The sequence below is a fragment of the Choloepus didactylus genome, chromosome 17, assembly GCF_015220235.1.
Source record: "Choloepus didactylus isolate mChoDid1 chromosome 17, mChoDid1.pri, whole genome shotgun sequence".
Taxonomy (NCBI): Eukaryota; Metazoa; Chordata; class Mammalia; order Pilosa; family Megalonychidae; genus Choloepus; species Choloepus didactylus.
In genome coordinates, this window is record NC_051323.1 from 901848 (window position 1) to 913183 (window position 11336).

Consider the following 11336-nt stretch of genomic DNA (forward strand, 5'->3'; position numbering starts at 1 on the left):
AAGGCCACTCTGAAGTAGCCAGGACTGAGACCCCTTTAAGCTCTTTGCTACAATATCTGTAGTATAGGACATTAATCTCATTGATCAAATGGATGCCAGCACAGCAGTCATCACATCCTGCTGTTTCATATTGGGGAGATGGAGAAGTTCAGAATGATGGAGCAAGTAGAGAAAACGGCACCTAGCCACCTTTAGGAGATTTCCCAGAGGTACTACACACTACTTCTGCTTATATCTCATAGACCAAAACTTAGTCTCATTGCCATATCTAGCTGCAAGTAAGGCTGGGCAATGTTCTGTTTTGTTGTTTTCTGTTTTAATGTCTGGGGAGAAACATGCCAGTAAAACTCAAGGTTTATTCCCAAAGAAAGGAAAATGGCATGTAGTTTTTAAATAAATAGAAGCTTATGTGAGTTTGTTTTGGTATTTTAGACCTGAGACCACAATTACTTTTGAATCTTCTAATGAATATGAACATCCTATGATTTAAAGCATTGGATAATCACTTGTTTGATGCCTATAAAATAGTTTGGATTAGCTCTGATATTCTTTTCAACAAGTAAAGATTTAGAATAATCTCTAGTATTCAAAGCATGCAGGGTTTTCTTAGATGTTAATATTTACTTTCCTATGTCTTATTTGAAGTATTAAATTCACATATTTATCTTTCACTATCAATTCTTCCTAGGATTTGTAAAAAATATTTTTTCATAAAAGAAAGTAAACATAAACATATACTAAGAAACATTGCATATATTTAGGCTTTGAAGATGTTATTTTTTATTAATGTCACAAATTAAATTTGTTGTATAGGAGTAGCTTATATCATTTATGATACACACACACACACACACACACACACACACACATATGGATAAAAGACAAGGTCCAGACCAATTGCAGGTGATGCCAAGTTATCACCCTCCTTCTTGATGGCTCCAGGTGTCAGCCTACACACACCATGGCTCAATTCTGACCTAGGGAGTCTCAGGGGCAGTTGAGATGCTGAGCACAAACCCTGGCTCCCAACAGACCAGGCCCTTGCTGATGTATGTTGTTAAATGAATCATGGGTACAGCTGTGCTTTTCCTCAGAAACAGAAGTGCTAGGTATCAAGGCTAGTCCAGGACCTGAAAGAAGGTACTGGTGTCCAAAGAATTTTACCCACAAGGCTGGGAGGCTTCTGAGAGGAGAGACAGCATGTGGATACATTTAATAAGTCTGATGCAGGACAGCATGCCTGGGGATGAATATATTATTGCATTGTTGGATTACCATTGACTGAGTGTTCAATGAGGGTTACCCAGCAGAGTCCCACATTTGCAGCAAGTATTCACCTTATTTTTCTTTGACAGGGAATCACTGTTTACACCTGAGACTCCTTGAACAAACCAGAAATCCCAGGCAGCTGAGGCAGTCACACACAGGACAAGGTTTCCAGCTGATCCCGGAGGGGAGAGGCTCTGCACCCTGCTTGGGCTCCTCCAGGTGGGGCAGCAGGACCCCAGCTGGGCTTGAGTCTCATGGGAATGGGTTATGAGGGTTCTTGATAGATAGCATCTCTCCAGGCAACCACTTTTGGACTGGGAACAAAAGGGGAGTGGCCTGAGGTCTCCTAGTGCTCTCCATCCTCAGGAAGAGCTGGCCCTGCATTAGCTGTAGGTCTCAAGTGGGCACTACTGCCACTGCAGTCTGGTTTCTGGTGAACTGTGTTCTTAGACTTTTCTTAAATTTCTTTATGAATTCCATTTTTAAGAAGTCCAGCCTCCTCTTATTTGTGGATTAAGAGGACAGTGAAGGTGTGAGTGTGTCTAAAAGTTCTTATACATATCTTTCCCATCTGGTCATAAAGTGCACATGCAGATAACCTTTACCAGAGCTGGGGTTAGAGGCCCTTCTTGCAAGTCCAATTTGACTGATGGCCAAAGGGCCAACCTGTGCTATGGGCTTCCCCACCCTCCTGAAGAGGCTTATGCAGTCCCTGAAGAATCCCATGATCAACACTGTGATCTAATCAACCTGAACTTTGACAGAAGTCCCCTGAGGGGAAGGATAGTTCCTTGTCATCCCCACCAGTAGGCAGCTCTTCATGGTATTAACTACAGAGGGATTTTGAGCTGCATTATCATGCTGAGTGAATCCTAGGATCTGATCTTTAATCAAATGTACCTTTCCATGGGGTCAAGGTGAAGAGTGGGAGCAAATCTCTGCTGCTAGCCACAATACCATTTATATGACCCAATGAGAAAGAACTTCAGTCTTGGTTTAAATAAAAATTCTAGCATAGTTAAATTTTTTTTCTTTAATTTGTGTCTGTCAAGAAAATGTATATATGTATCATTCTGAAGTTGAGATATTATTTGAAATATTATTACCAGGGCTTTGCATGAGCAAGAGGATGACCACTGAGAATGACAGCAGATTGGGAGGCTAAAGGTTTTCTTCAAAGTACCTAACCAGCATCTTGACAGTTTTGTTAGGAAAAGTGCAACCTTCTTCCTCACATTTGTGGGGAGAATATGGAAATACTTTCTCCCCTTGCTAATGCAAGTGCTGGCAACCTTCAGATGGAAGAGGAGGCCTCAGATTTACAATATGGAAGAAAAGACAAAATAAGATTATCAAGAAATTACTTAGAGTCTCCTTAATGCTTTGCATTTCATCTGCAAACCTCACTTGTCCCTTCTGCCTATACAGAGCTGACATTAGGGACACAAGTGATGTGGGAGGTGAGAGGACCATGATACTGAATCCCCAGAACCTCAGTCTTTTCTCTGTACCCTGCTGGGGGCAGAAGTATGGCCAGCTGGACCCCTGGTGCTGCTCTCCCCCCTGCAGAATAAGATGGCTCAGGGTTCTAGAATTTATCCTTCCTTTCTGAGCCCATCACTCCTGCCTTGCCCTGCAGGTAATGTTTAGAGGGTGTTCTAGTTTGCTAATGCTGGCAGAATGCAAAACAACAGAGATGGATTGGCTTTTATAAAAGGGGGTTTATTTGGTTACACAGTTACAGTCTTAAGGCCATAAAGTGTCCAAGGTAATACAGCAGCATTTGGGTACCTTCACTGGAGGATGGCCAATGGTGTCTGGAAAACCTCTGTTAGCTGGAAAGGCACATGGCTGGCATCTGCTCCAGAGTTCTGGTTTCAAAATGGCTTTCTCCCAGGGCATTCCTCTCTAGGCTGCAGTTCCTCAAAAATGTCACTCTAAGTTGCACTTATGGGTATTTGTCCTCTCTTAGCTTCTCTGGAGCAAGAGTCTGTTTTCAATGGCCATCTTTAAACTGTCTCTCATCTACAGCTCCTGTGCTTTCTTCAAAGTGTCCCTCTTGGCTGTAGCTCCTCTTCAAAACATCACTCACAGCTGCACTGAGTTCCCTCTGCGCATCAGTTCATTTATATGGCTCCACTGATCAAGACCCACCCTGAATGGGTGGGGCCATGCCTCCATCGAATATCTCCAATCAGAGTCATCACCCACAGCTGGGTGGGGCTCATTCCAAAGAAACACTCAAAGAATTACAATCTAATGAACACTGATAATGTCTGCCCACACAAGATTACATCAAAGATAATGGCATTTGGGGGATATAATACATTCAAACTGGCACAGAGGGATAGAGAAGAAGAAAGCCACATTGCCAGTGTGAAATTTGGAGGCTCAGTAGCTCCTCTGAATGACCTTAAGCATGCCTGGGGCAATTCTCCATGCATTTGAGCTACTTCTTAAAAATAATGTCACCTTACTATGTCTGAAGCACTTGTCTGAGTTACATGCATTATCTAGTTGTAGCACAGATTTGGGCTCTGTCAGGGAGGTACTATCCTCATTTCACAGGTGGGGCACCAAGGCTCAGAGAGGTTAAGTGACTTGCTCAAAGTCTCCTAGCTTGTAAGTGAGGGAATTGGGATTGAGACTTAGGCCTGTAAGGCCAAGATATCTGCAACAGGGTCCAATCAGATGTGGCAGGGAGCCCTCAAGTCTGCCACCCATGGTCATAGGTTCAACCACATACTGATTTATACAGTATGGAAAAGTTGCAGTAAGATGTTCATGGCCTTGGGGACAGTCCCATGTTAGGGCAGTTTGTCCAGCTGGTTGGCACAGGACTTTCTGAGGACATAATGAGATAGGCCATCTTGGGTAGGGGGGCAAATGTGAGAGCAGGTTGAAAAGGTAAGTGTACTTCTAGACACACTTGGTGCTTACCTGGGGTTGCTCAGCCCACAGAAGCACCCAGAAGTGAGGTGTGGATGGATTCACAAAGGAGTTTGAAGAATTTCACAAACTCACAAAGAACTGCAATTCTTAAGCTAGGGGAAAGTGAAAACTGTGTATCCAATTCATTGATTTGTGAATTTGACAATCTTAACTGAATTTAGACTTCACCTCCAAAAAGTTCTGAGGCATCATACTTCCATAGTCAGTACCACCACTACAATTGAATTTTTATTCTTTAGTTGATTAGAGAAGGTTTATGACTTCAGGTTTTCCAATTTTGGCTTAAATGCAAAGAGCTCTAAGCTAAATTGATTGTTTAGTTGCTGCAAACCTTCATCCTAGAATTGTAGGTAAAAATTTGTCTTCCTACCTTTTAAGTATTCCTAACTTATTTTTAATTTTACTTGTATAACATTATATGAAGGTTTCTAATGTGATCACAGGCCTATGTTGTTTTGAAAGTTGGCAAAGTTCAAGCCTTTAAGTGTCATTGAACAGAGACCACTCTCCAATATACTCTCCATCTGCACAGCATGAGTGACAGAAGATGGAATTAAGAACTTTCCAATTGGAAAGTAAGACTGCAAGATGTAGCATAATATGCAGAGATGGATGGGGCAGAGTGTCATGGGAGAGATTTGGGCTGGGCACTGAGGGATTGGCTATCTAAAGTCTAGTCTTGACCTAGCAAATTGGACTGAGCCAAAAATATTGGTGACCTGTGCAAGGTTTTCTGAGGCATCCTTGACATGGATAACTGCCCACCCTCTCTCTCCAGGGATCCATCCACTCCCCACAACCTCAGTTGATACTGAATCTGTGGGGATAGGAAAATTTACATGAGCACCAAGAAGAGAATATTGTTCTCAAAGTCCACCCTGTTCTTCATGAGTTCTGGGATAAGACGTGTTGATAGTGTAGATGAAGATTGTTGAGTGTAGATGAGAAAATTGGCTTATTGCCTCTGATCCTCTTGGTAATGTTGAGCCCACTGCCAGCTTGTAGAAGTCTGCCCTGCACAGAACAAGCAGGTAAGGAGTTCAATGTGTTTCTCAGTGTACCCTATGCTGAGAAGAAGAGCAGTATACATAACTTTCCAGGAGAAGGCAATGGTCAGGCAAGATGGGCTACTTACATGCTGCTAACTTCTCTCCCACCCCTTTGTGAATTTCTTCTTCCTCTGGGACTACCATCCCCAGCAGATTCCTACCAAGGATTTTACAGATCTTTCCAAGTCTCCAGCCCCCTGCTTACTCCATGATGGCCTTGTGGGCCATGTTGATGACTGGCATGTAGATTCTGGCAAAGATGTGGCAACCATGCTGTTTGTGGCTGCTGTTTAATCAATGTCTGAGCCTTTGCTTACAGGCTGACAGGGCCATTGAATGACAGGGACAAAATCATGATATGAAATTTGTGTGAGAAAGCCAACATGTTCTTACACCTTCAGTATCAATGTGGTGATCACCTTGGTCTTTGGGAGGTATAACATGGGGTACATGCCCTATGGATTATAAGAAGAAATTAGGCACCTATCTTCCACTTACAATGGGAGACACTAAGGCCTGTACAGAAGGTGTGACAATGAGTTGTCTAATGACACCAGTTAATTGATGAATGAGCCAGTCCCCAAATATGGAATCTTTGTTTTTTCTCCTATCCAGCAGTGCCCTTCCTCAAACACAAATCACTGTACCACATGGCCACTCAACTTTGATGTCAGCAAGGACACTTTATAGGTCAGCATCAGGACACAAGGGTTTCATAATTGTCAGATCCTTCCCATCCTGCTTGTATACTTCATGGGACATCACACATTCTCACAAACTGGGAGAGGAGGTAGGCAGGTAAGTCTGGCTAGAGCTCAGAACACAGGAGTATTTGGGGACAGGGTAGGACAGTGTATGGGACAATAAATGGAGATGAGGAAAGTCCTCCACCAGGCATGAAACTGAGACCCATCCCTCTTGATTGCCTACACATACCCTCACCTCTAGGAGGATTTTAGACCTCTAGAAAGGCACTGGAAACTTGGGCTGATTCTCCAAAGAAGTTGAAGTTCCTGAGGTCTCCACAAAGTTCATGATGTTTCTATTCACACATGAGATGGTCAGGTGCTGAGCCCAAAAGCCACAGTTACCTGGGGGCAAGGAAGGGCAAGGGGGTTCATTGGAACATTCAGCCAGGGGCTGGGAATGTAGAGATGTGTGATCCAGAGCTAGGAGCATAGTAGGTTCATGTATTAGTTAGGGTTCTCTAGGGAAACAGAATCAATGAGAGATATCTATGCATATAAGATTTATAAAAGTGACTCCTGCAACCGTGGGTATGCATGAGCCCAAATTCTAAAGGGGAGGCAGCAAACTGGCAACTCCAATGAAGATGTTCAATGAACTCCTCAGGAAATGAACTGGCAACATCAATGAACTCCTCAGGAAATGCTTCGCTGTTCAGCCAAAGAAGAGAATGTTCTCTATCTGTCTCACTTAAAAGTCTTCAACTGATTAGTTGGATTAAATTCAGCCAACTGCAATCTCTCACTATGGAAGACATGCCCTTTGTTGATGTCATCAGCCACAGCTGTAGCCAATTAACTGATGATTTAATAAACCAGCCTGTTGGTTTATTAACCAGCCACAAATGTCCTCACAGCAATTGTTAGGCCAGTGCTTGCTTGACCAGACAGCTGGGTACCATCACCTGGCCAAGTTGACACATGAACTCAACCATCACAGTGCACTCCTTGTCAACTTGGCAGTTATACACATCACATAAAACCATACTTTTTCTCTAAGTAGAGAAAAATAACAGACATATCTTTCACCTAACAAAACTCCACGGTGCAGCATGCATCTGGAAATGCACTAAATCTCTCCAGAAAGGGGTGCAAGTCCTTGGGTGACATTAACTCTTAAAATTGGTTTCTGTTAGCATAAATACAGAAAAATGAACAATACAGCTTATGCCATATGATAAGGGGATAAGACAGAGAAGAAAGCAAAGATATTTGCTTTATAGACAAATACAAACATAATCATAACAAAACAAGGAGGAAATATTCACACCATCATAATCCTCATTTCTGTAATGGATCACATGGTCATAGTTCATATTTATCACTACCTTCCTTCACTATCCATTCCAAGTTCCCTTTACCCTCAGCAAACATTTCAGCTAGCCATGGTTCTTTGCCTGGTGGGGTAAACCAAACCTTCATTCCTGAAGTTTCTTGGCCATTGGTAGTCCTGCCTGGATTGGGCTGTTGCAGTTTTCCATTGACTTTAATCACAGGGCATGGTAGTACTAAGAGACACCCTAGGGGATCTCTTGTATTCCAGGAAAACTCTTCTTTACTTCCATTGTGTAGTTGCAGTGCTATTTCCCCTTAATAGGATCAATCACCCCAGCCAGTACAGTAATCTCCTTCCTTGCCTGTTGATTCAGAGGCATAAGAAGCCCAAAGTGGACAGGTGGCAGTCTTAACTTCCAGTTCAATGGGATTATTGTTGTGTTTCCTGGTGGAAGCACTCCTCCTTTTGGAACAAAGACTTGTAGACCAGCAGAGTTTCAGCATGCAGGGACAGGAAGCAAAAATTTACCTAGTGGGTCTGGATGGCGTTGAGGCAACATCAGTGTAGCAAGCTGGGGTGCGCAAGGCGGTCACTATAGTCGCAAGATGGTGGATGGCGAGTATAACTCTCAAAGCTCTCAAACGTTTTAATATTGATATCATGCTGATGTCACATACCCTGGAAAAGTTTGCTTAAAATTGTAATTATCTGTTCCTTGAATGTTTGAAACATTCACCTGTGAAACCATCTGCATTTGTACATGATTGGCGAGCTACAGCTTGCTGATGGGCCCTTCGTTGGAGTTACCAGCAGATGGCACCCACAAGCCACCTACTGCCCTAGTCCAGTTCTTCCCAGCTTTGTCTATGTGATCCACATAGAAGAAAGGAAGTTTGCCTGGGGCAGACCTCACCAAAAACTGCTTTTGATGAGATTTGGACTAAGATTTGTTACTGAAATGACTTGAGGATTTGGGATATGGGGAGGAATAAATGTGTTTTACATGTGGGAAGAACTAGCCTCTCTTGTTCCCAAGGAAGAATTGTAGTAGATTGAATTATGTACCCAATTTAGACATGTGCTTAATCTTAATTTGCATTCCAGTAGGTATAAAACCTTTTGTAAAATAACTCAAAATAACTCAAATATATTAGTTTCATTTAAGATGTGGGTCAAATGGATGAGGGTGGATCCTTTTTTTAAAATTCTCTCCTCCTTTAATACTTCTGAAATTGCCCCCATACAACAGCATTGTTTTTTGTCCAGTAACCTATATCAATAGATCCCCTTCTACCATGTGACATTTTTTTCCCCAGAAACTTCTGTACTCATTGCTTCTTTGTGTAGAAGTTTTTGGGAAGTCAGTCATTTTCACTCTATTCTCACAGTGCTCTCAGGTGGGTTCTAAAGTCCTATTCTTTTTAAATGGGATAAATAGGGTGTTTTGGGTTTGTTTGTTTTATTGCTTTTTTTAATTCAGTTTTATTGTGACATATTCACATGCAGTGTAATCATCCATGATGTACAATCAACTGTTAACAGTACCATCTTATAGTTGTGCCTTCATCACCTCAAGCTATTTTTGAACATTTTCCTATCACCAGAAAGAATCAGAATCAGAACAAGAAATATTGCAATGAGAAAACATGGTGAAGCATGTACCTGCTTTTAAGGCTTTTTCCCAGAAATGAAGCAAGTCCAAGTTGCTCACATTTACATGGGTATACCTAACTACAAGTGCAAGGGAATTGTATTACTACTTTCTACTTAGAACAATACAGCCAGAATACATATTCACCCTCCTGATGGCAAATTCAGAAGAAATTATCTACCCTGCCCAACTGCAAAGAAATCCAGGAAAAAAATCATTAAGAATCTCAGACAATGCACTTTTACAAAACTGAAAAAAAGGTTAATGAAAATGTTTAGAGACTGGGAATTGCTTTTAATTACAAACATATTAAGGAAAAGTAATTCCTGGAAATATTCCAGGAAGAAATTGGGTCACTCTTGAAGCTATTAAATGTTGAATGATGTGAGAGAAAAATGAAGAAGTCCTCTCATTCTCAATGTCCCAGCTGTCTCATATGGAAAAAAATTGGTTGTTAGAAAAGAAATAATAATGAGGGGCAAAATAATATTTTTATAATATTAATCACTCTAACTGTTGGGAATTAGTTTAGCTTTTTTTGCAAGGGATGGCAAATGAGAGCTGTGTTCTTGAAGTATATGATTATTTTGAGAGATAGTAAGATCCCCCACCCTTCAAAAAATCAATATGCAAATATTCAAAAGCTTTTTTGTCATTATATTAGGCAACATAAACAATCTAAAGCAATCTTCATTTTCAGTGATGAAAATGCAAGAAAAAACTTCATTTGCATGATGACTTGTAAAATATGAATGTATGCACCTAATATAAGCACTTTGAAAATTATAAATGTCTTTATCAAGATAGTCTTTTGTTCCTAATTATTTTGAATCAAAATATTCTCAGACAAACTCACTGAGAGTATACTGGACTGAAATCAATTGATAGGGGACATAGGGAGAGTTCTGAAGTCTTTGTAGCATCTTTAGAAGATTACAAATTTGAGTAGAGGAAAGAAATTACATATCTTCAGTTTGAATCTGGATTTATACTATAGGTTCTTATTTGAAAAAGATATGTAGTGCATAGTAATAGACAATCTTTTCTTTATTCCTTCTTTTTATAAAAGTATCTATTAATATATCTATATCTAATATATACATATACATTTACTTGGGATAGTAATGTGCTATAAAGACTTCTTATGTTGATAAAATGTTGCTTAATCTGTCAAAAAATACGTTGAAAGTAAAGCTTATTTTATTAAGATGTTCAATAATTGATATGGAGTACATATGAGGAAATAGAATAATAGAGTTGGAATAAGAATGAAAGGTTATCATATAGACTAACTGACAGTAAGGAATCAAAAACAATAAAAATTATATAAATGAGAAAAAATTAAACCCTGTGGAAAGGTGATGATGAAAGATCAATGGGGGAGGAATGTTGAACTCTGTCATAATAAGCCTCATACACAAAAATTTACATATTTATGTATATAAATTTACTTTTTTGTATGCAAGCAGATGATAGCTAGCTAGATAATATGTATGTGTGCCAATGCATTTGTGGACTTACATTTCTAATTGCTTTCATTTAATTAATTATACTTATGTTGATTAAGGTTTCCAAACACATAAAATGGCATATATATACACCTTTGTGAGTCAGTATTCCTTGACAGCCAAAACATTCAGCCAACAGTGAGTCTGTTAATTATTCTATAGGCTGCCCACATATTTAGTTTCCATATAGGTAGAATATGTAAACTTCAGAAAACTTTTTATGTCCTAGATCAAGTAAAAGGAAAAGAGATGAGGGAATTTTTGCCATTTGTTCTTATCAGAGAAATGGGGTCACATTTCAAATGCAGGTAAAATAAGTTGATTGCTTTTTTAAACTGTGATTTTCTCCATTGTAATAAGAAATGGCAACAGACAAGTACGAGAAAATTTAAAAATTAAATAGCCAGAAAATATTTCCAAGGTCTGATACTTTGAAAATTAATTGAGGGGGATTAAGGAGAGGTGAGAAATAGAAGAAAATGAAGTGGTCAATGGAGAATCAGTATAAAGGTAAACTGTATCCTAACAGACATTTTTCTGAAGAGGAAATACAAATGGCTCAAAAGCATATGAAAAAATGCTCAACTTCACTGGCTATTAAGGAAATGCAAATCAAAACCACAATGAGATATCATCTCACACCTACCAGAATGGCCATTATCCAAAAAACAGAAAATGACAAGTGCTGGAGAGGATGTGGAGAAAGAGGCACACTTATTCACTGTTGGTGGGAATGTAGAATGGTGCAACCACTCTGTAAGACAGTATGGAGGTTCCTCAGGAAGCTAAATATAGATTTGCCATATGACCCAGCTATTCCATTGCTGGGTATATACTCAGAGGAACTGAAACTTAAGACACAAACAGACATTTGTAAACCAATGT